Source organism: Ambystoma mexicanum, chromosome 11 (assembly GCF_040938575.1).
Source record: "Ambystoma mexicanum isolate Mex_15411 chromosome 11, UKY_AmexF1_1, whole genome shotgun sequence".
NCBI classification, from domain to species: Eukaryota; Metazoa; Chordata; class Amphibia; order Caudata; family Ambystomatidae; genus Ambystoma; species Ambystoma mexicanum.
The window spans coordinates 855,850,456-855,878,053 of record NC_090934.1 but is presented as its reverse complement, the minus strand read 5'-3'; the positions used below and the strand labels follow the sequence as shown (position 1 = coordinate 855,878,053).

Genomic DNA, 27,598 nt, shown 5'->3' with positions numbered 1-27,598 from the left:
AAATTTGACCAACCCCACCCGTTCGCCCTGCACAGGGTGGGGGTTCACCCTGTGCTATCAGTATAGGCGTTTTCGTGAAATTGATGATTTTGCAATTTTTCAAAAATAGGAGGTTAGAACACATTATAACATACAAAAAGCTATAGCAGACCCTATGTGCATGTCAGCTACAGACCCGGGCAACGCCGGTGGATATGGCTAATGTTCTATATAGGGCTTCATGTTGGATTGCACCCACTTCTGATTTCTCCAATAATTGTTCTTTTAACCCAATTTAATGGTACTGAAACGTTTGATCTCTCAAGGATGAAAAAATTCTTGAGTTATCCACACAATATGCCAATGAGGTTTTGCCGTACAGGTCTACACCCGACTGTGCACTGAAATTAAGGCTGAGTTCGAGGTGTATCCACCAAAAAGACAAATACTGTTAGGGTTTGTGAATTACCCAAAAAATAGGCAAATAATCTAATTTGGAGATTATGTTACCTGCAGGTAAGACTAAATTCAAGCTTGTGTGCTTGACTTAGTCTTACCTGGGATCAGCTTGTGTGCTGGGTGAGCCTGTGTGCTTGATTTAGGCTTACTTGGGATGAGCTTGAGTGCTGATTTAGTCTTACTTGGGACGAGCTTGTGTGCTTGGCTTAGTCATACCTGGGATCAGCCTGTGTGCTGGATGAGCTTGTGTGCTTGGGTCCATCTTACTTGGGATGAGCTTGTGTGCTTGATTTAGGCTTACTTGGGATGAGCTTGTGTGCTTGATTTAGTCTTACCTGAGATGTGCTTGTGTGCTTGGCTTAGTCTTCCTTGGGATGAGCTTGTGTGCTTGGCTTAGTCTCACTTGGTATGAGCTTCTGTGCTTGAATTAGTTTTACCTAGGATGAGCTTGTGTGCTTGGCTTAGTCTTACTTGGCTTGGCTTAGTCTTACGTGGGATGATCTTGTGTGCTTGGGTTAGTAATTCTTGGCATGAGTTTGTGTGCTTGGCTTATGTGAGGAATTTGACCATCCACACGGTGGGTGTGTACTCGCCTGGGCATTTTGACATTTTAAATTAAATTGAATGATGGTAGATCAACCTTTGGAACATGTGTAGAGCTAATCTGCACCCATTTTCCTATGCTCACCGCACAACATACGCATAGACCTGTGTACTCTGGATGGACACAGTCTACAGCTGCAGTCCCCCCTGTCATATTTAGTTGGGATCTGAAAGATGGAGTACACAATGCATCACCCAAAGGGGAAAGGCCAAACCTTCCCCCTGCCATAGCCAGCCTAATTAACAAACAAAGGCTCCATGGATCTGCCATGTCCTTTTGTTGAGTCCTGCAGCTGGTGGCAGCATTCACATACTAATCAGAGTTTAATTCAAACAGGCCCACATGGGGCCTGGCTGAAGAGGCTAACAAAGGGGACAGGAACCTCTAACACACTTTGATATGCTCTGTGTCAACCTGAAGCTAGCTCCCGCCTTCAGTATCGATTGACAGTGAAATGTAATGTCTGGGACTGCATGTATTACTGTAGTCCCCCACAGGGGGACCTGTCATGATGCCTACCCCCAGGCATCATGACCAAGCCCATCAGCTCTGGGAGCAGGCATCCAGATACTTATTAAAACCCCAACAGCCCCGGTTGGGGGCTGTTTGGGTTCAGTCCTGGCGCCTTAGATGCCAGGCTCATCATGGAAATCAGTCCTGGCGCCATAGGCGCCAGGCTCATAGACTTTACTTACCTGATGCAGACCATGCTGCTAGTGAGTCCAAGCCAACGTGAGGCCTGGATGGGACTATTTTTCTACAGGGATTATTTTTTACTCGGGCGTGGTTCTAGGGAACTTCTTACCTGGAACTACTTTGGAGGCTATTTAAACCACGCCCGAACAACAGCACACGCTCCGCGTTATTCTGCATCCAGCAGCGTAACGCTCACCGTGCCTGCAGTCTGCATCCAGTCTTCTGCCACGCCTGCCTCGAATCTGGAGCTCCTAAAACCAAGAGGAAAGAAAAGGACAAGATTAGAAAATGAACTATTTCGAATTCCTCACCTGATTTCGGATCCATCTCGCCTCCGGACCTGGAAAGAACATCATTTCCGTACGCGTCACATCGCCAGCTGCAGTGCCGCGCCATACTCACCAGTCCTTGCAGCATCTTTCGATTTGGCGCTGCCTCCATCATTTCTTCGCCGAACTCCGGCACCTGAGGGACAAAAGAAAACAACAAGGTGAGCCGAGAAAACCAACAAATAAAACACTTATCATCATAGACTTACCTGATTACCACCGGAGGCATTATTCTATAACTCTCCACATCTTCATGTGCCGCACCTGCAAAGGGAGAGAAAACAACACGTTAAACACCGGCAACATTTACCGGACGGCGTCGGGTAATACAGACTCTTTCCTGAGCGCCACCAACTGCCACGAGGGTTATCTTCTCACGATCTTAGTTGCAAGACAAGGAAGGAAGGGGGGGACAAGAGTGAATCATCGGACATATTGAACTCTATGAACTTGATACTTACCGAACCTTGCCAGGAACCTCAGAGTCAATACTCTCGAACTCTCCCACGCCTTCAAACCAGTGAAGTAACTGGCATCAACGCGCCCCTGCAATCCACGCAGGATGGAGAGCTCATGGTTTAAATACATAAGGTGAGGTTCCTAAAAGGGGATATTGGAGGTGACAAGAAGGGAGAACGAGAACAGTGGGAGGGAGCAATCACTCATATCCACGGGTGGCTAAATCCCTTTCTCCACTTGCTGGAGAATACTTCTACGGATCAAGCAGACGAGATTAGGTGGGCCAGTCCAGACAGTCATCTCGGCACTACGCATCACGTTGGTGGAGACCGCAGCTGTCCGGGTCCGATCGACGCCTCTGTGGGAACCAGGTGAGCATAACAGGACCCCCTTCAGAAGGTACGAGAATGTGGTTGGGGGAGCCAGAGAGTCTGGTCTCGTAAGAGCTTCAAGGGAGACCTGCTGCTTTAATCAGGAACCACAGAAAGCTCCATTAACTAGAGAGACCCTTTGATCCACAACAGACAGGAAGATGGGTGGGACTTATTAGCACATGTTTTCAGAACTTTTTACCTTTTCTGTTGCCATGCACTCTGGTTATGAACTCATGCCTACAGGAGATTGTTGTTGGGGACCCAGGTTTGTTTCAGTAAGGTTGCTTGGCCTACACCAATCCCTGTGGTCCATTTGGCTTTAAAAGAGGGGTGAACCCCTCTTTTGGCAGATCATCTGAAGACTTTGCAAGGTGTAGCAAGAAGAACTACCCTGGCTGAAGGTACAGTATGCCTTACATGTTCCGTCAGTGATGGAAGTCGACGACCACCAAGAGACAAGCAAGATCCCTCCCCTAAACATCTCCAAGGAAACAGAGGGAGATACCGAATCCAGAGGAACCTCCAGCAGGCTCCAGAACCGGTACCCAGCCAGCACACAGCGTGCCCTGTAGGTGGAACGTGCCAGAGAGTCTCTGAACCAAACCAAGGTCAAGCCAGCTGCCTGCAACACTCTCCTCAGCTGTGGACCGTCCGCCTAAAAGATGACACAAGCCCAGTGAAGGGGCTAGGTGGATGCATCGACAAGCATCTATCGTCATCTGCCTTAAAGGACATTCTCAAGCTCCTCGAGCTGCAACAGACTGCACTGCTGACTGTTATGCTGCAGTCACTAAAGCCGTCCCAGGTGCCTCAACCAGTGCTTCAGAACCACCGATCAGCACCGAGACTACGATTCCTCCTGACCCCAAGCAGCTGTGTAAACCAGGCTGCAGCCGCCTGTCCAGCTTCACTCACCGAACTGCCTGCTGCCTCATACCCGCAGCTGTCTCTCATCTTGAACTCTTGCAGAAGCTGCAAAGCACCCTGAAACCGACTTGACCCAATAAAGCAGCAAGAACTCCTACAGAATAAGGTACGTTGTGGTTCTGTGCTACTGGTCCTTTTCCAAGGGCCCCTAGTGATGTTTCACGACCCATTGCTCTCTTCATGTTGAAGCCAACTATCCTTGAACTGTTGTGATTCATTACTATACCGACTACCCTCCTGTCAGTATCCAGAATGCATCCCCTTTCCTTCTTTCAAACTGTCTGTTCTCTGCATTCATTTACAGGGTGGGTTGTATTTTGTAGTGTACTAGAACTATCTGTTGTGATGATAATAATAAAGTACATATTTTTGTACACCCTTGACTGGACAGTTCCTTTTATCATTGGTTAATAATTGTATTTTGGCTGTGTTGCAACTAACCAACGATCCACAAGCTTTTAGAGATAAGCCTGCTGTTCTGTCCACGTTACCAAAATTGGACAAGGAGGTTTATAATTTGCTTGTGTTTCCAATTTGTTCGGATCCGTTCTGGTGTACTAGAGGTGTGGGGCTGATTAATACTTTAGAAATTGATATTCATCCCTGGACCACCGGTGCACCGGAAGTTGTATGCTTCGCTTAGTCTTTCTTGGGATGAGCTTGTATGCTTGGCTTAGTCTTCCTTGGTATGAGCTTCTGTGCTCAATTTACTCTTAGATTTGATGAGCTTGTTTGCTCGGCATGTTCCAGCATAAAATGCTGAAATGGAGTAGACCAGCACAGTGGACACACATTGGAATAAAAGATTAACCGAGGCGCCTGGTCCACACACCTAAGTCATCCGTGCCATAGAAAAAAGGACTAACTGCAAAAGAATCTAAATGACAAAAATAGTTTAATGTTTATTTACCCATACCTGAGAACAAAAAGTGGGCTTGGCAAAATGCTTAGGCACTTAAACTCATAGAGAGTGACACAGATAAGGGGTAGCAGAAACTTTGTGCATGTCGTTTATTTCTAAGGGCACCTCAGGAAAGCTCATATGGGCCCAGGGGGCAGCAGAGCAGTAGCGAAGACATGTATGGGCCATATTTCTGGTCTAAGGTGGGCCGCTTCAGTGACTTAGTGCACTGCACAGCTGGTAGTTTTTGATGAGTCCGACCGTATGTAGTGGCAGTGTATTGAGTTGGAGTGGACCCTGTGTTGTGTAACGTACTCAGAGCCAGCTGCAAAGAAGATGAGGGATGACAGCAGGGCTTCACCGTCAGGGGCTGATGGTGTAGAAGTGGATGGTCATCTCTCAATGACTTCACTGTGGTGACTGGACTGGAGATCAATGTTTGAAAAATACGCCAACCACTGAAAGAAAAGCCAGAGGGGTTCAGAAGGATTCCAGCATTCCACACAGCCCTGCCGAACCTCAAAAGTAACTTGAAAAGGAACTTTGCATTGGATGTGTTATTTAGGGCACAAAAAGCATGGCCTTTCCCTTAAAAACTGTCTCCCTGCCAGAAGCAATGAATGTATAATAAACAAGGAATCCCAACAGCAGGCAGTCTCTGTAGAGTGAGGAATAAAAATGGGGTGTAGCACTAAGAGTAGGGTCTATTCTAAAACTCAACAAAAAAGTTGCTTCTTTTTCCTGAAGAGTTCTTTCTAGGTGCAGTGCCTGAGCAAGTTTGTCCTCCATAAGAAGCAGCTGCTGGCTGGATTTCCCTCTAGTAATGAGCAACCTTTACATATAAAATGCTTAGGAACGTTTTCATACTAAGCTGATGCAATTAATCAGTGTTAAGTTACACTCTGCTGTCCAAATGGGAAAGAACACCTCTGTGTGGCCTTCCAATTCAACAGCTATAATTTTAACAAACAGAATGAGCATGGTTCTCTGTGGTCACCTTCACCTTCCACTATCGCAAATATTCAGAATAATTTCAAGTTACTTCTTGCCACCACCACTTCTCTTCACACAGGGCACATCGATTCCAGTGTCAATGAACAGTTAATTACTGGCTCAACATATCAGTCTCTAAATTGTGAAATGCTGTAGGACGAATGTCTCCTCACGAGCTAAAACTGAAAGTAGGTGCTGTAATTATGCTACTACACAATCTTATGCCATCACAGTGACTCTGCAATGGAACAAGGTTGACAATTACACATCTACAAAGACACATCATAGAGGCCTGTGTAATCGATGGAACTTAGATACTGTTCTTATACAGCGCATACCTCTCATTCCATCTGATACAAATATGCCTTTCAAATTCAAAAGAAGACAGTTACCTTTATGACCATTAATAGGTCACAGGGACCTACACCTCCTTCCTGGAAGAGATCAGTGGTGACCATTAATAAGTCACAGGGACCTACACCCCCTTCCTCGAAGTGATCGGTGGTAATACAGATATTTAAGAAGGGGGACAGAAGTGACCCTATGATTTACTGACCGATATTGGCCTTTTAGATATGCTAGAATAGCGTATGTTACGCCGGGAACGACTGGTATTTCTAATTTCAATTTAGTCCAGAATGTCACCAGAAAGTGTATGGGCTGGGCCAGCATCTAAGTGGTACTAAGGGTACATACTGTGCTGCTTAATGTTCTTTAAATAGCAGAATTGAGACAGACTCACTGCACCGGGTTGCCTTTAGGCACACTAAAAGGAGCTCTTGCTTGGACTCTCTTTCCAACCTTGTCCGAGATGGAGCTCCCACCTCCAGAGGGTAGGACTCGGCCTGCGGCATATGGAGTTAGGGTTGCCTCTGGTGAATGCACATCCTCCCAATTCAAGGTCCATGGTCATTCATCTGAATTTTACACAGATTCTCTTGTCTGAATCCAAATTGGAGACTTTGTTTCCGCAGTCCAACTTTAAAATGCAGGGTTTATGGAAACTCCAAGGGCACCGTATAGAGTGTGGAAATGGGCTCAGAAATCCTGGATAAGGGAAGATCTGGTTGCCAATAGGCCCTAAAGGCCCTGCCTGACTGAGAGATCAGTGATATGAAGGACTTGATAGACTGGCGCCTTTGGGAAAACAAACCAAAAATGAGTTCTCTTAACATCTTTTCTGTCCAGAAATAGAAAATATTCCTATTGAGGGAGTCAGGCGCACCATGAAGCAGTGTATGTCGACAACCTAGCTATCGTCAGATGTTAGTATATAATGCAGAGACACTTTCCAATACAAATAACATTATGGGATTGTGACCCCCAAAGGAGGTTATGCCAAACTCAGGATGACATCCGCTGCATGCAGAGCTAGAAACATACTGAATCTGTCCTTGGCCTTTTTGGAAGACCCACTCCTAACAGTTTACAACTGCATTAGTCACTCTTTCTAAGAAAATCACAGGCTTATTCCAGTGGTAAGTTTCACTGCATATCCATCTCGAATTTGCCCTGCCCCTTCACTACCATTAGAGGAATTGACGTAGCCCAACAGCACTCTGGGCCCAGTGCCACTGACTTTCCTCCGCCACATTGGACTTTAGCAGAGTGGTCTGAAGTAGATACTCTAAGGAATAAGGTGAACACGAGTAGTGTCGGGGACCTCAGTCTTTTTTTTAGCATCCTTCCATCCTTGTTAGGTCTGAGCAAGTTTGCATCAAGGAGGTTACTTCACACTGGAGTAAATCCCTCTTTACAGGATGGGCACAAGCCAAAACCACACCACCTTGCCAATCACTGCCCCACCCGTCACATACAGGCTGCACCAGAGTTTGATTATGTCCACCACCCTTTCCTTCAATGCAGGCAAGCTCCCACTAGCCAGACGTATACTTGTGGTGTTAAATATTATAACTACACCATTGACACCCAGATGCCCTTAACACATCCATTTTAATAAAGATGGCTGCCTTTCACTGTGGTATTTCTATGTTAGCAGGCTATATAAGCATATCGCTCGTGTTGCATTTCTGCATATGCATTACTCGTGTTATGCTTTTCCTGTCTACATGGTGCAAGCGATATTCTTCGTGTATAAATGCACTTTTGACTTAGTGTTTGTGTTTCTTCATGGTGAGTGGATATTTACTTCATGTCTATTGCATGCACCTGTGTCAGTTAAACAGTGAGATTGTTTACTCTTGTCATCTTCAGTTACATCAGGTCCATTTCCTCCTGCATCTGTCTGGGATAAGGCCGATAAGGTCGCCTCAATGCAGAGCGCTTATGCACTGCATAGAGCCCACAAAGGTTTCTCAGAGAGGGCTAACTGGTCTGTTATGTCGAATGTGTGCCTACAACCATTGCGGCATACATTCTGGAGGGGATGTGCCCTCATTTGGAATGGGGAATGCCCCTTTGTAATGAGGGAATCGTATTGCCTGTGCACATGCTTTTCATTAGCAAAGCATGCACACACGCAATGCAATCAGGCCCAGAGTGTGTGCACTACCCGGCACGAGACATACAAACACTGAGCACCACCAGGGAGGTGGCGGGCGCCCCAACACTTTGCACCACACCTTTGTATAATAGGAGTGGGAAAGGAGGGTGCAGTGGTCTGAGGGAACCCTGTGTGAGAGTCTGGAGGTGTTAACAGAGAGCACACTAAAAGCTTAAGTTCTTGTCGTTCCACTTCTGATTGTGCTTTAAGGTATAGATCACACATTCTCAGCGCCAAGAGGCAACATATTGGAATTTAGTGGAGTGCAGCCAGGCTGTTAAGAGCATCATCAGTGGGGGGCTTAGAATATTCATCTGTTATTGCACATTTCTTCAAGGCGCCTTAGTGCACAGAGGTGGATGATGTCATGTTAGGGGGTTTGTATAGCGCACATTTGCCACTTGTGTGGCCGCGAAGCTTTGTACACACATCTTGCATTGCCATGTGTCATGCATGTATTCATGATTGACAAGACCTTATGGCCGGGATATTTTGGGATGCGCCCTGGCAGCTTTCGGATCTTGCAAGTGACTTCTCGTGACTTTGACATCTGCAGGGACAAAATGCTGGGAATTGAGCGGGACGTGTTCCACCGCACAGGCTCCTCCCACATCCAACTCACAGGTCCAGTGGACTTCATCTTTCGCTGCTAGATCCCCTCCCTCCCGCAGGGAATCACCGGATTTAGGGGAATGACACCGAAGATCAGAACCTCACGGATGATAGCAGTTTTCTGTGGCACCCGAAATGGCATGCATTGTTGCACAAATCTGGCTCTACTGGTTGTGGGTCTAGAGATGATGGATTGGACCATGTTCCCAATACCAATAAGATCTCTTCCGCCATGGTGCCACCTGGCAGTGTTAAAGTTGCCAGCATGACCAATTCCAATCTGTAGGTGCTCATCCACTCCTGTTTTTTTCTTTGCACTCTGGGACCTGTAGTCCGAGTTTTATGATTGGAAAAGCAGAACTACAAATCCCAGAAAAAACAGGACTGGATAAGCACGTACGGACTGGAATGAGTCAAGTTGGCAACTATGCAGTGTGCCCAGCCCGGAGTTTCCATCAGGACAATTCCCTTGCTAACATACCACCAGTGATACCACGCCGTTCAACTCCGCTCATCCGCCTGCTGGCAGAGGGGCATGGTAGGCATTGGGCAGAACGAGCACTCTCACCAGTGCCCCCTCGGCCGGCATCCCGCGATTTTGTTTGTTTCTATAGTTTTATATACCACAGACCAGGCCCACAGGGGCATCAGAGCACGCATGGCACAGAAAGATTATACAGGCAGACATAATAAACAGACACTACAAATCAGGGGACTATCCAGCATTGCAAGAGTGGGGGGTCGAGCCACAAAAAAAGTCTTGCTACTTCCCCCCCAAATGCAGGGCACGCAATACCATGTGGTCTCATTCGCGCCCACAAACCACCCACCCCTGCTCCAATCTACTTTTTTGGTAACATTAGTGGCAGATGGCATGTTAACACATGACAAAAAATATCAAACTGCAAATCATTACAGATGCAGGGAACTCATCTAATGGAGCTCGGTCCAGGCGCTCTGGGGCAAAATACATGCAAACCTCCTAATTTGCATATGGATTGCATCAACAGAAGTGACTTCACAGAAAAGGACATTACATCAGTGTTTGGTACTTGGAGGCACCATGAAAGTGACTTTAGAATAAGTTGCCATAAGCAAGCCAAGTGGAAAATAACTTTGTGGTGCAAAATACCTAAATTGCACTATTATTGTATATGGAGCAACTCTACAGTCATTACGCTTTAAAAAAAATAATATGATATATTAACATAAGCTATTAGGCGAATCAGAATCACTTACAGAGCTGCAGATAAGACACAGCGCGATTAAATGATTGGCCCAGGATCACACACTTTGATTAAATGGTTAAACTGGGATGTGGGCAATTCAAGCGACTGAGCACATCTTCACGGGTTTAGTTGATGTGCGTAAATAATAAGTTATTTATAGCAATGTCTTGGAAGCAAAGCACATTACATAATAAACTATCCTTTCATAATTAACTTTACACTATATAAATCATCATAGAAATATCTTGAACAATAAGAGGATGGCTTTAGTTTTATTCTCCCATCCTGCATACAAAGTCGCAATAGCATCATGCAGATTAATGTGAGCCTAACAAATCCCCCTTGGGTTTTAAAGCCATAGTCATTATTTCATAAATCATGCAGCATTATGCACCCTTCTCACTGCTGATCTCTCCCTCCCATGCACATTTCTAAAGGGTCCCTGCTAATGGTCCCCCCTCCCGCATCCCCCCTCCCATCAGTGCCTAATGGCTTATATTAAAATGCTCTGTTGAGACAGAGCGACATGAGAGCCCCTCTGCTGCTGCCCTGGAGCTCCTTGGGACATTGTCATGGCAGCAGGACACCTCTCCCGTCCAGAAAGGGTAAGGTACCCTGCTGCCAGGACAATGAACGAGTTGAGCAGGAATTGCTAGGCACATAGCGGGGCCGTCCCCCATTGGCCACCCCCTTTCTGGGGGCATAAAACATCAAGCAATAGATACACATACCAAAGAAATATAAGGACAACTGGTGTATATTTGGAAACAAAGGGTCATATTTATTGGAGCATACGGCAACACAGGGGGCAGTCCCAGCCCGAAGTACATTTGCATCCTCAAACTTCTAAGGTGGCCCCCTAAGCGGGCAATGTCATCAAAAGTTCCGGGGGACACTTGTCGAGTAGCGGAAATACGCCTCTGATTTGTCACTTCCGGTTTGCAGAGTAGCAGACATACGCCTCTGATTTGTCACTTCCGGTTTGCAGAGTAGCAGACATACGCCTCTGATTTGTCACTTCCGGTTTGCAGAGTAGCAGACATACGCCTCTGATTTGTCACTTCCGGTTTGCAGAGTAGCGGACATACGCCTCTGGTTTGTCACTTCCGGTTTGCAGCGTAGCGGACATATGCCTCTGGTTTGTCACTTCCAGTTTGCAGAGTATCAGACATATGCTTCTGATTGTAACTGTCAAACAGTAATTTTTCGGGACCACTGAATCTCGTTGACGAGGAGTCTCAACTGTCCCTAAAGGACTCGGTGCCCATCGTCCGAATTTGGCTCGAGTGCAGCCATCGGGAAACTGGCCACGGCTGAAACCGCAGCATCATTCTCCTCCCCGGCTAAGACTGCCCCTTAACTCCACCTGTGACAGAAAAAAAAGAATATTAGCAACCTTACAAAAGTATAAACAAAACAACGGCTAAACTTATATTTTTCGAAGTCCGCTGAAAAGCAAAAGGGATCCAACACCTTTCAATGAGTGAACTAAACTATATAATAAGTAAACAATCCCTGACTACCCATTCCGTGCACTTAAATGTCCCAGAACCATTTCTTAACTCCTTCTGCGGGCTCCTGGTATCCTATAAGTTAGCAAACTTTACAGGAGCATGAAAAAAACCACCTATACACTTACACCACTTCGAGGTCCACTGAAAAGCAAAAGAAATCAAAAACCTTCATTTCAATGGGAGAGCTCCATTTTGTAATCAGCAAACATGTACCTTGATTACCTATCAATTGCACTGAAAACCCCAGACCCACTTTGTACGTTCTTCGGCAGGTGTCCTAATCTACTGCAAGAAGGGTGAGGGCAGGTGGGACTTCAGGCGAGGGGGGCTATAAACAGAGGCTGGGCTGTGCAGTCCCCCACCTATATATGCCTCCTGGAGCCATGCCAGATGTGGCTGGGCCTGGGGACGCCCCTTCCTCCCAAGGAGGAGGCAAGGTGGATGTGCCCTCGGAGGGGGTGGCCAGAAGGGTGGGGCCACTATGCAGGCTGTCCTTCCAGCACCCCCTGCGGGGGCCGGACCTCCCCTCATTGTCCTGCCAGGGGACACCTTCCCCATTGGGCACCCTGAGTAAGTTGCCAAACGGGAGAGGTGTCCCACTAACAAAAGTCCTGGTCAGGCTCTCAAAAGAGCCTGTGGGGGGCGCAGTTGCCTCCAAACCCCTGGCCTGGTACGCCACTCCTACAAATGAGGACTCAATCCGGTCCAAATGGGTGTCAGAGCATCACACAGAAAGGTCGCCTAAGTGGATGTACAGCATCACATACACACACTCATACATCTAGAGGTGATAAATCCTGCTGGCTAAAGATCATTGCAAATATGACTGGTGCACATCAGAGGAGGGGCGGAAGTGAGTGAGGGTGTCCTAATGGGCTGGGAGGAAGGAAGAGGGGAGCACGATTCACCCACGGATGGTGCAGTTCTGTTCCAGGGACCATGACGGTGAAGGAGGTGATTGGGAAATGCTTACATGCCTAAACATTGAGGAAGGACGCTAGTATGTAAGCACATCTCTATGAGACTCCCAGGGGAGGAAGGTGGAGACAGAAATCATATGGGCGTGAGTAGCCTTGCATGAAAATCTGGGGCTCTAGAAGGTTGCCAGCAAAGGGAAAGCTGGAACGCCCTTTCCGAGGGAACGTCCAGTGCAGACAAGATGGCCACCTAGCCCTCCACTCACAAGGTTGCAGCCAGACGAAGGGGGAAAGGGGGGTGGAGAGGCTCGAAGGCTGACAGTTGTGCCACACCCCATGGATCTGGCCAGAGAAGCGAGAGGGGGAGGGTAGACAAAATTGTTTTTGAGAAGTGTCCAATTCATACAAGCAAGTCGCTTAGTCCTCAACTTTCAAAGTTGTAGCCTATGGAGTTGAAGGGCAGAAATTGGGTCCTCAGAAAAAGCCGCCAGGGCTGGCATGCAATGGAAGTGGCCAGAGGTGCAAAAGGGGAGGGTGCACGCCAAGTGATAGTGGCTAGCTGTTCAGCTGAAGCGCCACCGGAGCCTACGGGTAGATAAAGGGGGTAGAGGTGAGGGTAGAATGTCAGAAAATGGGCGATGCATGTTAGAAAGTGGGCAGCTAATAAGCAAGGACCGAGGGGACAGCAGGCTACGAATATTGTCAGGAAAGGTGGCCATGTATTGCCACGGATAGTTAGTCATTGTTTGGAGCCAGAGCAGAGGCGTAGCCAGGATTGTTTAACAAGTGGGGCCTGAAGCTGATGTAGCTGGGCCCACCGTAGTGACATTCACATCTGTACATGCCCACACAGTGCTGCCCAGTGGGCATTTCCAGATTTTAGGTGGGCCTTGCCCGCCCATGTCCTACCGTGTCTGCGCCTCTGGAGCTACCCATTTATATCCATAGCATGATGCAGGTCAGGCTCACTGCGTGTTGGGTGCTTCTTAGGGAGAAACGTCTTCAATTCCTTCCTGAAAATGATGAGAGAGGGGGTGCAATGCAGTTCCATAGGGAGCGAGGTCCAGATCCTTGGAGCGCACCCTGAGAAAGACTGGATCAGAGGCTTTTTTGTTTGTTTTAACTTTGGGACTTTAAGGCAAAGCATTTCCTTACTGTGTAGCTCCTTGCGGCCTCCAGAGATGGCCAGCTTCTGAGGCAGATAGAAGTCAGTGTAGTGTGATGAGAATGGGAGTGATGTGGTCAGGGTAGTGTGCTTCAGCATGCTGGATGGCCTCCATTGGTGCTCGGGAACCTTTTTGAGGTAGGGAGGGTGGGATGGCGGAGCATTCAGGAAGGCATTTCTAGAGTCCAGCCCTGAAGGGACTGTTGCCTGTATCACTGTGCATGTGCCTGATTCTGGGATGAGATGTTGGATGGTTCTCAGCAGCTTCAGTTGTAGTTGAGCCCCCTTTATCACTTGCTATGGAAAGGTGTTCAGGACTATAGTCGGGTAATCCTGCGCACTGAGGCAGCTGCACTCCAGTGTTGCGATCCAGTGTTGGATGGGGAGTTGGAGTGTTAAAAAGATGACATAAGGAATTCAGTTTTTGGAAGGGTTTGTTTCAGGTACTGCAATTTCCAGCTGCGTAGATGATGTCTTGTTTAATCACGATCTTGAGGTAAAGCTGGGTGTCATCCGCATACGGATGCATCTTGAGGTTCATACCACCTACCAGCTCGCCTAGTGGTTCCATGTATATGTTAAATAACTTGGGCAAAAGGATGTAGCCCTGAGGGATACCAAATGGGCAAGGAACCAGAGAGGGCATTGAATTTTCCATCTTTAAAATTGTGCAAATTCTTGGCGCTATAAGGAGAACCATGAACACCTCAGCCTCTCTTTGTGGTGCTAAGGAGAATCTCTTGAGCCGCCGTATCACATGCTTCAGATTGATCCAGGAGGCTTCTCCATTATCCAGATGCATAGTGCATCATCCGCTACCGGAACGATGCTGGACCCAGATGCATAGTGCATCATCTGCTACCTGAACGATGCTGGACCCAGATGCATAGTTTATCATCCGCTACCTGAACGGTGCTGGACCCAGATGCATAGTGCATCATCTGCTACCTGAACGATGCTGGACCCAGATGCATAGTTTATCATCTGCTACCTGAATGGTGCTGGACCCAGATGCATAGTGCATCATCCCCTACCGGAACGATGCTGGACCCAGATGCATAGTTTATCATCTGCTACCTGAATGGTGCTGAACCCAGATGCATAGTGCATCATCCGCTACCGGAACGATGCTGGACCCAGATGCATAGTGCATCATCTGCTACCTGAACGATGCTGGACCCAGATGCATAGTTTATCATCCGCTACCTGAACGGTGCTGGACCCAGATGCATAGTGCATCATCTGCTACCTGAACGATGCTGGACCCAGATGCATAGTTTATCATCCGCTACCTGAACGGTGCTGGACCCAGATGCATAGTGCATCATCTGCTACCTGAACGATGCTGGACCCAGATGCATAGTTTATCATCTGCTACCTGAATGGTGCTGGACCCAGATGCATAGTGCATCATCCCCTACCGGAACGATGCTGGACCCAGATGCATAGTTTATCATCTGCTACCTGAATGGTGCTGAACCCAGATGCATAGTGCATCATCCGCTACCGGAACGATGCTGGACCCAGATGCATAGTGCATCATCTGCTACCTGAACGATGCTGGACCCAGATGCATAGTTTATCATCCGCTACCTGAACGGTGCTGGACCCAGATGCATAGTGCATCATCTGCTACCTGAACGATGCTGGACCCAGATGCATAGTTTATCATGTGCTACCTGAATGGTGCTGGACCCAGATGCATAGTGCATCATCCCCTACCGGAACGATGCTGGACCCAGATGCATAGTTTATCATCTGCTACCTGAATGGTGCTGAACCCAGATGCATAGTGCATCATCCCCTACCGGAACGATGCTGGACCCAGATGCATAGTTTATCATCTGCTACCTGAATGGTGCTGAACCCAGATGCATAGTGCATCATCCCCTACTGGAACGATGCTGGATTCTAAGCCACATTCTGTTCTGAAGCCAGACTTGTGGTTTCCCAGGATATTGTTTTCTGCTACATATCTGCGGAATGACTACACATTATTCAGTGGCCTTAGACATAAAAGATAGGCTGGTAATTGTTAAGATCAACTGTGTCTTAAGAGAGAATTGTTAACAGAGGGGTGATCTAGCCCACTTTTAGGCTGTTTAGGAATTCACCCGAGGTCTGTGACATGTTGATGATTTGGAGCCAGCAAGACCCAAGGTTTGTTGTGCCTGACTCCTTCATTAGCGAGGCTGGCATTTGTTTTCTTGCCAGACTCAATGATTTGATAGATATGACAGACGTTGAGTTGAGTCCAGTGTTGAGGGAGTTCCCACTTCATTTGAGTTTTGCGCTTGGTGGATCTCATTCCATGGAGGGATCTGCTAGCCTAGATCTCCCGTGTGATTCTGCAGATCTTCTCAGCGAAGAAATTTGCTAAATCCTGGGCCATCCTGCTGAAGTGAGGGAGCCCTGATTGAGGTACAAGATCAGCAAAGAGGCAGCCCGGAGGTCATGAGGGCATTGTTTGAAGTCACTCCCTTTCAGAAGTCCAAAGGGCCTTTTCCACTTTATTCAGTTCTGACCCGAACCAGGCAGCATATTTCCAAGATGTATCCCTTTTGAGGGTACGTAGGGCAAGTTCATCATCAGTGTTTGACGTTCTGTTGTAATAGTTGGACACAAGAGAGTTTAAATCCACATGTTCTGTGTTAGGGGACTGTTGGGATTTCACCTGGTCATTAAATACTTTCATGTCAATGTTAGGTTTCTAATGCAAGACATTTCAGTTGTCCAGTGACTTTTGTTTTCACCATTTTATTGTAAATGGGATTAAGAAATGAGCCAACCAGTCCGCTTTGATTAGATCCTTTGCTGCTGAAGGCCTTGTCTGGCGCTCTAAGGTTGACCCCATGTCATGGGTTGGCTTCTGTGAATATTGGTTGAGCCATGATTTTTTAGGAAGGTTGAGAAGGCGGCCATTTGCCTGTCCGAAGTGTCCCCCAGTGAACATTGAAATCTCCTAGAAGGACAATTTCATTTGATTCCATAAGTTGGGTAGTAATATGGTCACCACATTTTTCTTAAAAGACAGCATTGTCTTTTGGTGGTGAGGCGGCAGATGACACTGTTTCTGAAGGCTTTCAATAAGAAGAGTATGCCTGGGACGGTCTCCATTTACAGAGAAGGTTCTTTTTGTGAAGGAGTGCTACCTCTCCCCCTGAAGCATCTTCCAGGATAAAGTGGATGATGCCAAAGCCTTACGTTCAGACGCGGACAAGGCATGTTCTAGTGGTGGCAGAAAACCATGTTTCATTAAGAAAGAGGAGGTTGAGGCTAACTTCAATTCTAAGAGGCCCTCTCAGAGACAGTACTCGGGGTATCTACATGTTGAGAAATGAGGGTGTATATGATGTTGTCAAACAGAACCCCTTTTGAAGAAGGGAGCTTGTGCTGAGACTCATAGCTGTCAGGGTTCCATGTGTTAAAATTACGGCAAAAATGGCCGTGGACACAAAATATCGCGGCAAAATGGCCATGGTTTGGCCGCCGCAATCCATGTAAAGGATGCAGGGGCAGCCCCGCAACCCCCGGACCCATTATACCAGAGCGTGGGACACTCCCGCAACCCCTGTTCCTCTTAAATGGTGTAATGGGGTACACCTTTAACAGGTCAAACCACAGCATTTTTGCAGTGATTTTTTGTACAGGTGACATTTTTGCCGCAAATGTATCACTGCATACCGCTGTCAGAGCTCGGGATGTGAAAATGATGTTTCTTTTCATGTTTTACTACTCTGACTGCTTGGTGGAGATGCTGTTCACGGGCATGGGTTGCTTTGAATGGCTGCTGTCTTAAAATGGGGTCTCTAGGATGTGATTGCCTTGTTTTGAAGGTAGATAGACTCATTGGCAGCACAGATGTTGTTGCAGCTTTCAAATGTAGCTTGCATCTGCCATCCTTCCTCCTCATCCCCCTGGTTGGCAAGCCTTCCAGACAAGGTTGCATTCGTTTTGATCTGGCACAGTGCTTGTTTATCTCCCCTCCCTTCTAGAATAGCTAAAAGCATGCACTGGTTTACACAAATAATCTCTTGATAGCCAAAGCTTGACCCAAAGCTACCTCAGGTTCAGATAGTATAAAGAAGACCCCAGTGCCCCTTATGGAGAGTTAAGTGCCTTGCTTGCCAATAGCCAGCCTATCCCTTTGCTGAATGACCTGCAACAGAGGAGAGAGGAAAGTAAATCATGTATGTAATTGTTTTTTATAAGGTGCCTAATACCCTACCTGAGTTTGGTTTCTAAGCACAGATCCAGGATTCAAACCTCTGTTGCTCTGCGTGGTCTTGCTTTCAAGACCATCGCCTTGCCCCTGTGGTATCCTCTGTTCAGTAGGGTCCCCTTTCAACCTCCCAGTCCTAGTTAGAGCAACAATCCCTGTTTGATTTTCCCCCTTTGTGCACATGTACTACCCGGTTGTTGTGAAGGGCCTTTGTTGCAGTTCCCCAGTGATATTGGCTCTGCTAGGATCGCCCTCACCTCAAAAGAGAACTCGCTTTGCCGTTCATCTATCTCAGGAGGAGGTCCTCCATGGATCCGTGCTTGTGAACGGGTCTTCTAGTGCAGCTGGTCTTTCCGCAGCAGAGACATCTTGCCTAATTATTTTCAGCACCGCAGCAGCTTCCGCACCTGACCCGCTCGTGGCTGGATTTTCTCCATTTGGGGAGGGTTGGGCGGTTGTGCGGTACTCCTTTCCATCTGAGGCTCCCTCGCAACCTGATAGGAAATTGAATGTTACCTGGGCGACGGATTCCACATAAGTACTACATGTAGTACAAGTAAGCAATAGCCATTGCAAGGTTAACTATTGGCTCACTAATAAGAGACCTTTTTGGAAGATGTCATCTCATTAAAGATCAACTATCCTCTTCAGATCTCATAATCTTTCCAACTCAATCACTCAGGAAAGATCCGCCTGATCTCTTTTGATGGAAGACATCTAACATTAGAACTGGGATCCTGAAAATATCTCCAGAAGGGGAGAGCGATGCCACTTACTCAGTGAATGATTTCAACATCACATTTGCATCCATGTCTTATTTCACCCCTCCCCAACACCTGAACAATGTTTTTTTCTGCTCAAGCTGCGCAGTGCTTCAGAGCCTATGAAAGATCCCCACAATGCTTGACATTTGAACTAATTTGCATATCCACAATGAACAGGCCATTTGGCTGTCCATGGAGGTGAGATTCCAGTTATCGCCATGGGGGGCACTGTGCAGTGCGTATTTTGGCTGCAGTGGCTCTTTCCGTCTTCACATTTCAGGCAGAAAGGTTTTTTCAAGCCTTTTAGAACTACCATAACTTAGCGGGTGTTTGAGATATATATATATATATATATATATATATATATATATATATATATATATATATATATTTGCATATAATAATCACTGCAGATGGCCGTGGCTCCTTTTTATTTCCATCTAGTGAGAGCTCATTTGGCGAATGTGAAGCATGTTTCAAGCTTCAGAGGGTACTTGCGCATTAGTTAAATTGCTATTAAAAACATCTTTTATGTCACTCGTTATAGCAAATCCAAATGATCTTTTAATAGTCTTTCTAATAATTAATTAGTATCTTTGGAATATTTAAAAACCATGGAGCGTTCACTTTATTGGAGCACTAGAACACGTTTAAAATCTCCTGATGCCAATTTACCCGGAGATGATTGACGCGTATACCAAAGTTGTTCCTTCTTGCAAGAACTCATATAAAGAAAGGGATATCTTTCTGTGCACAGGTTGTACATTTAGTACATAAGATGGGCCTTTTCATTTGTATGTTACATTGCTCCATTCTTTTTTCATATCTGCACATTAGCACTGGGAGTGGGAGAGCAAACCATCAATTTGAATTCCAGCTCCGGTCCCCCGGGCCCATGATTTCGACCACCGACTCGACATCTCCCTCCAAAAGCCGCTTAACATGCCATCTTTTTCCAGCGTACCTGCTTTCGCCTTTTGCTCTATGCCCCCCACACCCCTACTGTTTTCCTCAGGCTGCTGTGGAATTGGAAGGGGGGCTCTCCGGGGACCCCTCAGCCATCATTTCCATGCTGGCCATCTCACTCATAGTTTTCCCCCCAAAAAAAGGTCTGTTGGAACCCAAAACATGTTGTTGGAATGCTAATGGTAAGAATGCCATGTTTGGTGGTCCATATGAGGTTGCTTGCTGTCCCCTGTCCTTTTTTAAGGCCCTCGTTGTGCTTAGGCCTATTAGCTCGGGCAGTGGGCCATTACCACCCAAAAGGGAACTCCAGTAGGGGGGCGGAGCAGCTGATTGCCTCCAAGAGCGCTCTGCTAGCTCCGCCACCTACGTGTACACAGCAGGACTTTGATACAGGTCACAGCTGCAGGAAAAGCAAACTGTAACTTCCTCTGGTGACCCCATGCAAGGGGTCACCAGAGGAAGTTACAGTCCTCAGCCATGACAAGGTTTATTTATTTATTTATGCAATGTGTGTCGGATACATGGACTCCAATTATTTATTCATGCAATGTTGGTCGGATATTTGTATCCGACAAACATTGCATAAATAAATAAATATGCAGGTATCCAACAAACATTGCATGAATAAATAAATACCCCTATTTTATCTGACAAACATTGCATACCCCTATTAACATTGGAACTATCCCACACAATGCAGCCACCCAACTGCTTTCAGAGGGGAGCTGCAGGAGCCGTGTGGGATGTGGTTCAAGTAAAAGAAAAAGGTGCTTATGTTGAACAGAAATCACCCTCTTTAAATAGTACCCAAGGGGAAGGTTTTTCTAATAAAATGGGATGAAAATTGTGCATTTTAAAGAATATTTACTCAGCAAAACTAGTCAAAATATTTTCCGCACAGTGAAGTAACTCATCAACAGTGCCATGGAAGTGGTTTAAAGTGGAATTGATATATAGTTTGGAAAAGAAGCAGCCAGAAAGAAATAGCACCGTTTTAAACTATTATTTTGAACATTTGCTTTGATAGGTCAACTGCCAGCTCTGCCTCCTAAACCCTGACTCCTCGGGAACCGCCCTCCAACCCCCTCGCACACCCGCCCTTTTGGCATCCCCAAACAATTTTTTCCATTTCCACTACTGGGCAGATCCCAAATATTCGACAAACCAGCTCTCTGGTGGACAATTAGTTCCTTTGTACTTTTTCTTGGCCTATGCTGCTCGATACAGTGAGGGAGGGGAAACGGGCGTAAGACATTTCTTTCTCTACCTTTTGACAATCTTTTTTGTTCTGCATTTTACACAGCTGCTTTATTTGCAATCCTTCTCCACTGCCAAGCTGCAATGGATGATTTCTAATCCAGACACGCTCATTTGCATTGAATGGGTGCACTGCAGGCTGAAAATGATCGTGCTGAGGTAGTAATTAGTCTTGCAAGGCAAGATCAGGGACGTCATTTAGGGGTCACCACAGGTTGCAACTGCGACCTCTGAGGTCTCCCTTGCGACCTCTGTGGTCTCCCTTGCGACCTCTGTAAAACATTCTTTTTTTTTTTTTCGTTTTTTGTAATGCAAGCTCCTGGAGTGGCTGGCTTTCTTGTACAGGCCATTTAAAAAAAAAAAATAAGAAAAATAAGAACAAGAGTAACACAACTCTAACACTTTCAGCACTGACCCTAAATAAGAAAGAATAGGAAACCCAATAATGTGTCTTTCTGGAATTCTATACAATAATTGCTAGACTCATTAAAGGTTTATTTCAGGCACACTTCAGGGGCTGAGTCCCTGATTTAGTCTGTTCTTAAATGCCTCAACTCATCCTTTCATCCTTCTGAGGTCGATAAATGAGTATAAATGAGTAAAACACAGGTTGGATGATATCAGGTGTATATTTTTTCTATATAAAGCGCTTAAGCATAAGTGCTATATGAAAACACATCATTATCATTTGGTCATGGACGTCTGCTTGCATTCACAGTAATTTGATAATATGGACCTATACACACTGATCTTAACGCTACATATGGCGATCCATTCTTGCATGAAATGTACATCACATTATAGTGATATCGTAACCATATTTTTCATAGTGTACAATGTTATGTGATGTCACTTCCTGTTTTGTCAACGGGTGAAAGATTGTGTTCCATCACTTCCCGCGATATCACTTCAGGGTGGGGTCAAATTACATCAGTTCCTGTGATGTCATCAGGGGTTAAGGGTTGTGTGATGCTACTTCTGCTACCCTTGGCATTTTGGTGAAATGACATCCCCTGGGCAAAATATGCCTTTATTATTGGGATGTAGTCCTTGTGGACAGCTCAGGTGTTAAGTGCTTGCCTCTGATACTGTGCAAGCCTTCGCTTCAAAGCTTTGAATCCTGTGACAGAGCCGACTCTCATCTTTATAAGATAAATCCAAAAGGGCAATAATGGCGCGTGTTATTACATATCAGTATAATGAGGTGAGGCGGCCTGTGCCCTTGGTTCTCTGTGTCAACTTCTTTATTCCCACCAGTTGAGGCGCAGCAGAAAGCTTGTCGATCCTTCATTGGCTTCCTTATTCATCCCTTAGAGTCCATGCCTCCCCAGTCTTTCTTCCCTTTCTTTTGGATTCCACAATGCACTCTCTCTGTCTTTCTTCACCTCCTTAACCTCTCTAGTCCGCTTGGTGTGGCCATCTCCTAGGTTTCACAATGGTTGGACTCTTTTAATTCGAGGGAATGCTCCTCAAAACAAGTAACCTAGCAGGTCATACAAACAGGTTATTTCATTATTAGCTTGTAATTCAGTTTCCATTCACATGAACTTGGCATTGTCACGTTATATTGTTAGGTTAAGTGTATTTCAGTTTAAAATGAAAAAATATGTTGTTTTTTTTCAAATAAGAGCATAATTATTGAAGGGGGAAAATTGGAAACTGGTGTAGCCTACTTCAGTATATTATAGTAAAACATGTAACTTGTACTTTTTATTCAGTAGGTGGAGTCGGACTGAAGATGTTTTCATTTATATTCAAGCTGCAGAATCGTAAGAGCAACGTTGTCCTGCAGTAGAACCCTGTTTAAACAGCTGTTCTCTGCAGCATGTAGATTACAATGGACATGGTTATATGTTGTTAGGGGGACCCCCAGGTAGGCAGAGAGCGGTGCTAGGAGTCTGCGGAGTCCCAGGCTGTGGAATGCCCTATCTCCTTCCCTTGTCCCAAGAATGTGAGGTCCACACGAGTAGCAAGATGTCACTGTGGTTTTATTACAGCCCACAAAACCACAGAGATTACATGCACGGAGGGAGGTCCAGCCACATCTCAGCGAACTCTGGCTCGCAGGCCAGTTTTCATACCTTGTGACATCATATTCTGGCTCACAGGCCAGTTTTCATACCTTGTGACGTCATATTCTTCGTCACTCTTTTCCAAAACCTTTTGCCACTCAGGATAGGCCACTGAGTGGTAGTTCCCGTATAGGAACCTATAGAAGAATGAGGTTAATGGACAATGCCTTGCCAGGTGGTGTGCTTGGATCATCCCCGAAAGTCGATACTCTGGAAATGTTATAGTGAGCAAGCCCTGTGGTTGGTCAGTAGCCCCCGCTATTTGCCCCTAGACCCCAGGGTTCTAATTGGTCATGCCGCGGGCCCCCCAAGCATGGACAAACTCTGTTCCTAGCCCGCAAGACACCTGGTTGCAATACATGTATACTATCTATCAGCAAGGTGCAACTATGTATCAGCGCTTACAATGGTGTGTAGAAACGAATGCCATGAGAGCGTTCCATTGTTGACGGTGCCAGTGCTTCTGTGACAGCTTTGCCTGCCGTAACTGCTGTTCCCGGCAGGGTCAGACCTGTCGGGCACATCGGCTCCGGCAGGCAAACCCGTAGTTTACCGGTCCGGAAACAACGGTGCCGATAAGCTTACCGGCACCGTTGTTTCTGGACCGGTAAGCTTAGAATGAGGCCCAGGGTCACGCTAAGAGTAAAATGATTCTAAGTAAGCAGACTGATAGTCTAGGATTCCCATTGGGTAAAATGAAACATTCACAGAAATGATGTGATTCCTCTGTGCTTTGGGAAATACATCTCAAGTTTGACAACATCCAAGTAAATGGTGAGCATTGAAATCACTGCAATAATTGAGCAATAAAACTAGGTAAGCATGTAATACATGCATGCGTATGCCAATGTGTAATCCCTAGTTCAGGATCTGGTGTTTAGAAAAGAGAGCAGGGGAACGTGCACATTAACCTCACCTTTGAGACAGCAAAGGGGGCCATGTTGGCCCTCTTCCTGCATGGAGCAGTATTATTATTCCTTGTTTATGTTTCTCACTTTGGGATATCATATTCCGCCTTCACTCCCATTATGTAAACGTTTGATTCTTTGCACCCCACAATATTAAAACGTACCCATCCAAATACTTTCAATCTGTGCACCCAAAGTCAGCACTAGTTAATTCTGATCTAGCACAAGTGGTATGAGGTCTTATTTTCCTAGTGCCAGGGAAGAATAAAAGTAATGAAACATTGATACTATTTTTTTCCCTGATGCATAAGCTTTGTGATGTCCTAACATGCATTTTGTTATTAAGGAAATGCTTTTGATGGCCAATATACCTGGCGTGGCACATTCACTGATCTTCTGCCGTCTTGCTTCAGAGTGAGCAACCCATCTGTTGTTTGTGCCTTCCTCTTTCTCCAGAACTTTAGACACTGATCTTTGCAGAGCATTTAAATTGCAGCCATTATCAAGTCTATCATTAAAGAGCTAGCAGGTAGACTGAGGCAGAATTGCTACAATTAATATGGACTACCAGTAACCATGTATTAGCCCCGGGGCCTTTCTTGGTGTTCTAAAAATCTGTAAGCCTTTTGCTATTTAGTTGTTTTCCTACATATTACCTGATTTCTCTTTTCCATTTTTATTTTTCTTGATGTTCATCTCACAAATTATTGTATTTTATTTTTTTTCTTTCTTTTGTTTTAATTTTCCCCAAGATCATTTCTCCAATTAGTTTTCCTTTTTCCTTTGTATGTTGTTTACTTCTTTTTTCTTACTCATTTCTTTTGTCTTTCCTTCTTTTTGTGTTCTTTCTTTTTTCTTTCTACACTTTCTACTTCTTAATGTTCTTTTTGCTTTGCATTTGTTTTCTTTTTTCCCTTTTGCTCTAGTTTTATATTTTGACAGGCTTCATATTTAATCCTTTTCATCTTCTTTTTGACTGTTTGTTCGTTTTAAGCCCTTTATTACTTTTTCATTATATGTGATTTCCCATTAGTGATTTCTTTAATTTTTCTTACCTTTTCACTTTTTCTTTCAGTTTTCTTTTTGTGTATTTTCTATTGTTTACTATTTTTCCCTTTTACTTTCAGTTACCCCTTCTTTTCTTTTTTGTCTTCATTTGCCACCTTTTCAAAAATCATTTATAGATTTTGATAACAGTATGGACGATTATTAGTTTTCATAGTATCTGCTAAGAGTTAGATGCTTCCGTTTTAGAGCACTGGTAGATAATGTACATTATTTTGTATTATTTGGATATTTGTAAAGAACCAAAACATCACCACTGTGGTGTGAAAGTGTTGGGTGGAATTCAGTAGTGCACTGTTGCACCAATGTTTCAGGAGAGGCCGGATTAGGCTGGTTATTGGTGTCAATGGGTATTACCTGTAGTTCAGAAGGCATTGGCAATCTCAGGGATAGGTGTGGGTGCATCAGTGGATGGAGATTGTGTGATGGTGAAAGGCATCAATGTGGGTTTCAGAGGCTGATGTATTTAAGGTAAGAAAGAATAATGGCATGAACGGGTTGCACGTTGGGGATATCTCTTCCCAAACCATAGGAATGTTGACAGGGCAGCCCAATAAAAGAGATCAGTGGAGAGACAACAAAGAACAGTCAGTAACAGTTCAATTTCCCTGTTTGAAAATGGTTTTATATTGCACCAATTAACAAAATAATAAAAATTAACTTGAATGAAAATGTCCTCGATGCCCCATTAATGTCCCCTTGTAGTAAAGGTGAAATGTCAGCATGTATTCTGGTGTTATCAGTATTTCTATCTGCCGTTAAAGCCGGGCACCTCACAATGCTGTCATAACCAGCAACATAATAACATACATAGGAAATAGGCTGATATAAGCATTGTAGCTATTGAGCCCCTGCTTGTTGCCTAAAAGAGCCTGGTTAGCTAGACACCAAGCGACTAAAAACTGCGTTTGACTTCCCATCCCGACTGGTGTCACACAAATCTACATATGTTATATGAACTTGCTCTGTTTGAAAATGTCGGTAAAGGTGCATTAGGAAACATTGCGCAGAAATGCAAAGGATAGAAAGTTATAGTTTGCATCTCATGTGGAATGTATATTTGCATCAGTAAAAGTGGGGCTTTCCCCGCCATCATAGTATCAAATCAGCAACTCTTCAAGTAATGGACAATATCCTACACATCTGAGACACTGAACATACCTGCCTTCTGGTTTTATTTGATTTATCCAGGGCCTTCGATAAAGTGTCCCCTGAAGCCCGCCTGTAATTCCTAGCGGACCGGATGAGCATCTGCGGTCTGGTGCTGAAATGGTTAACTCATACCTGGGAGGTATCAAGCTATTTAGTTGGTGCCAGCCAATCTGCACCCCTGCCATTCCCTCGCGGCGCTCGACACAGTTCTATTGTGTCTCTCATTCTCTTTAATCTCTACCTCAACCCACCAGGTGATATCATTCTGAGTCATGAGGTGAATATTCACCCGTATGTCCATGACACCCAGCTCTACTTGAAAACGCCCTCTCCAGATGATGTTCTTAAACGTAACGACTGCTGAAAGATATAGAAGCCTGGCCAATCTGAAATGCAATCCTTTAAAGATCAGATGTGTGCTCTTCGCCAGTCCTGACAAAATGTACATTTTTATTTTATTTATTTATGTTTCATTTGTAAGGCGCTTATACAACAAGTAAATTGTGTTTAGTCCTGGCTAGCTGTTGTAAATGTCAATGGCCGTTGTCCCAATTTAACTCATGTAGCCAAGTATCTGGGCTTTCACATCAACATTGAATTGTCCATGGAAGACGACATCGTTAAGAAATATCAAATTGCTACGGTTAAACTGATTCTGCTTCGCAAAGTCAAACTCTGCCTTCCTAAGGATCTATTTCGTGCAGTGGTCCAGCCATCGAGGGTTGCAACCCAGTACTCTTCTGTGTTTCCCAATCCTCGTTTCATGCCGCTCCATGACTTGCACTTGGGAAAAGGAAGTTTGATCATCGCATTTCCCCCCATCCTGTCTGAACTGCACTGGCTTCACTTGGAAGCCAGAATCCTCTTCAAGATGTGATGCCTTGCCTTCAAGGCCATAGCACTCGATCAGCCGCCCTGGTTAGCCGAGAAGCTCCAGGTCTCAAGAAGCGAAGAGATCCTGCATTTCGATGTTCCCAAAGTGCCGAATCCAGAAACCTTAAGCAACCTGGTCCATTTCAGTTTTTCACTTCTGGAATTCTTTCCCCTCTGACATACAACTGCCCCCCTCTATCCTTGCTTTTAGGAAGAACATTAAAACCTTTAATTTCCTTGATAGCACCTAGTCTGCAGCTTTCAGTACATTGCTTTGTTTAGCTTCATTTTCCAATTTCCAATTCCCCATGCTACAATAAAAAAATAATTAACCCAACAAAATCACGCTATCAGGTAATATTATCCCCACCAATAATATCGCCATATATATGCTCCTGGGTTAAGGCCGTAGGCGATATTATTAGTGGGGATCATTTACGGGGTTATTGGGACCAGGAGTTGCGGGGGTGTCACCCGCTCCTTTGAAAAAATGATAAGGGTTGCGGGGGTGCGCCCCGCAGGTTCCATGGCTTAATATCGCTGCAAGAATATGGCAATATTTTGGTATGGCGATATTGTTGCGGGGATATTTACACATGGAACCAAAATCACAGTATATATTAAGCCCTTGTTCTCCAGGGGAATCTCCTGCTCACTT

General features: G+C 45.4%; 1 protein-coding gene across 3 annotated transcripts in view; it reads left to right on the top strand.

Moving 5' to 3' along the window:
• SYT7 (synaptotagmin 7) overlaps positions 1–27,598 on the top strand; it is a 1,118,786-nt gene that overhangs the window by 1,009,140 nt on the left and 82,048 nt on the right. The gene's annotated exons all lie outside the window — the stretch shown is intronic.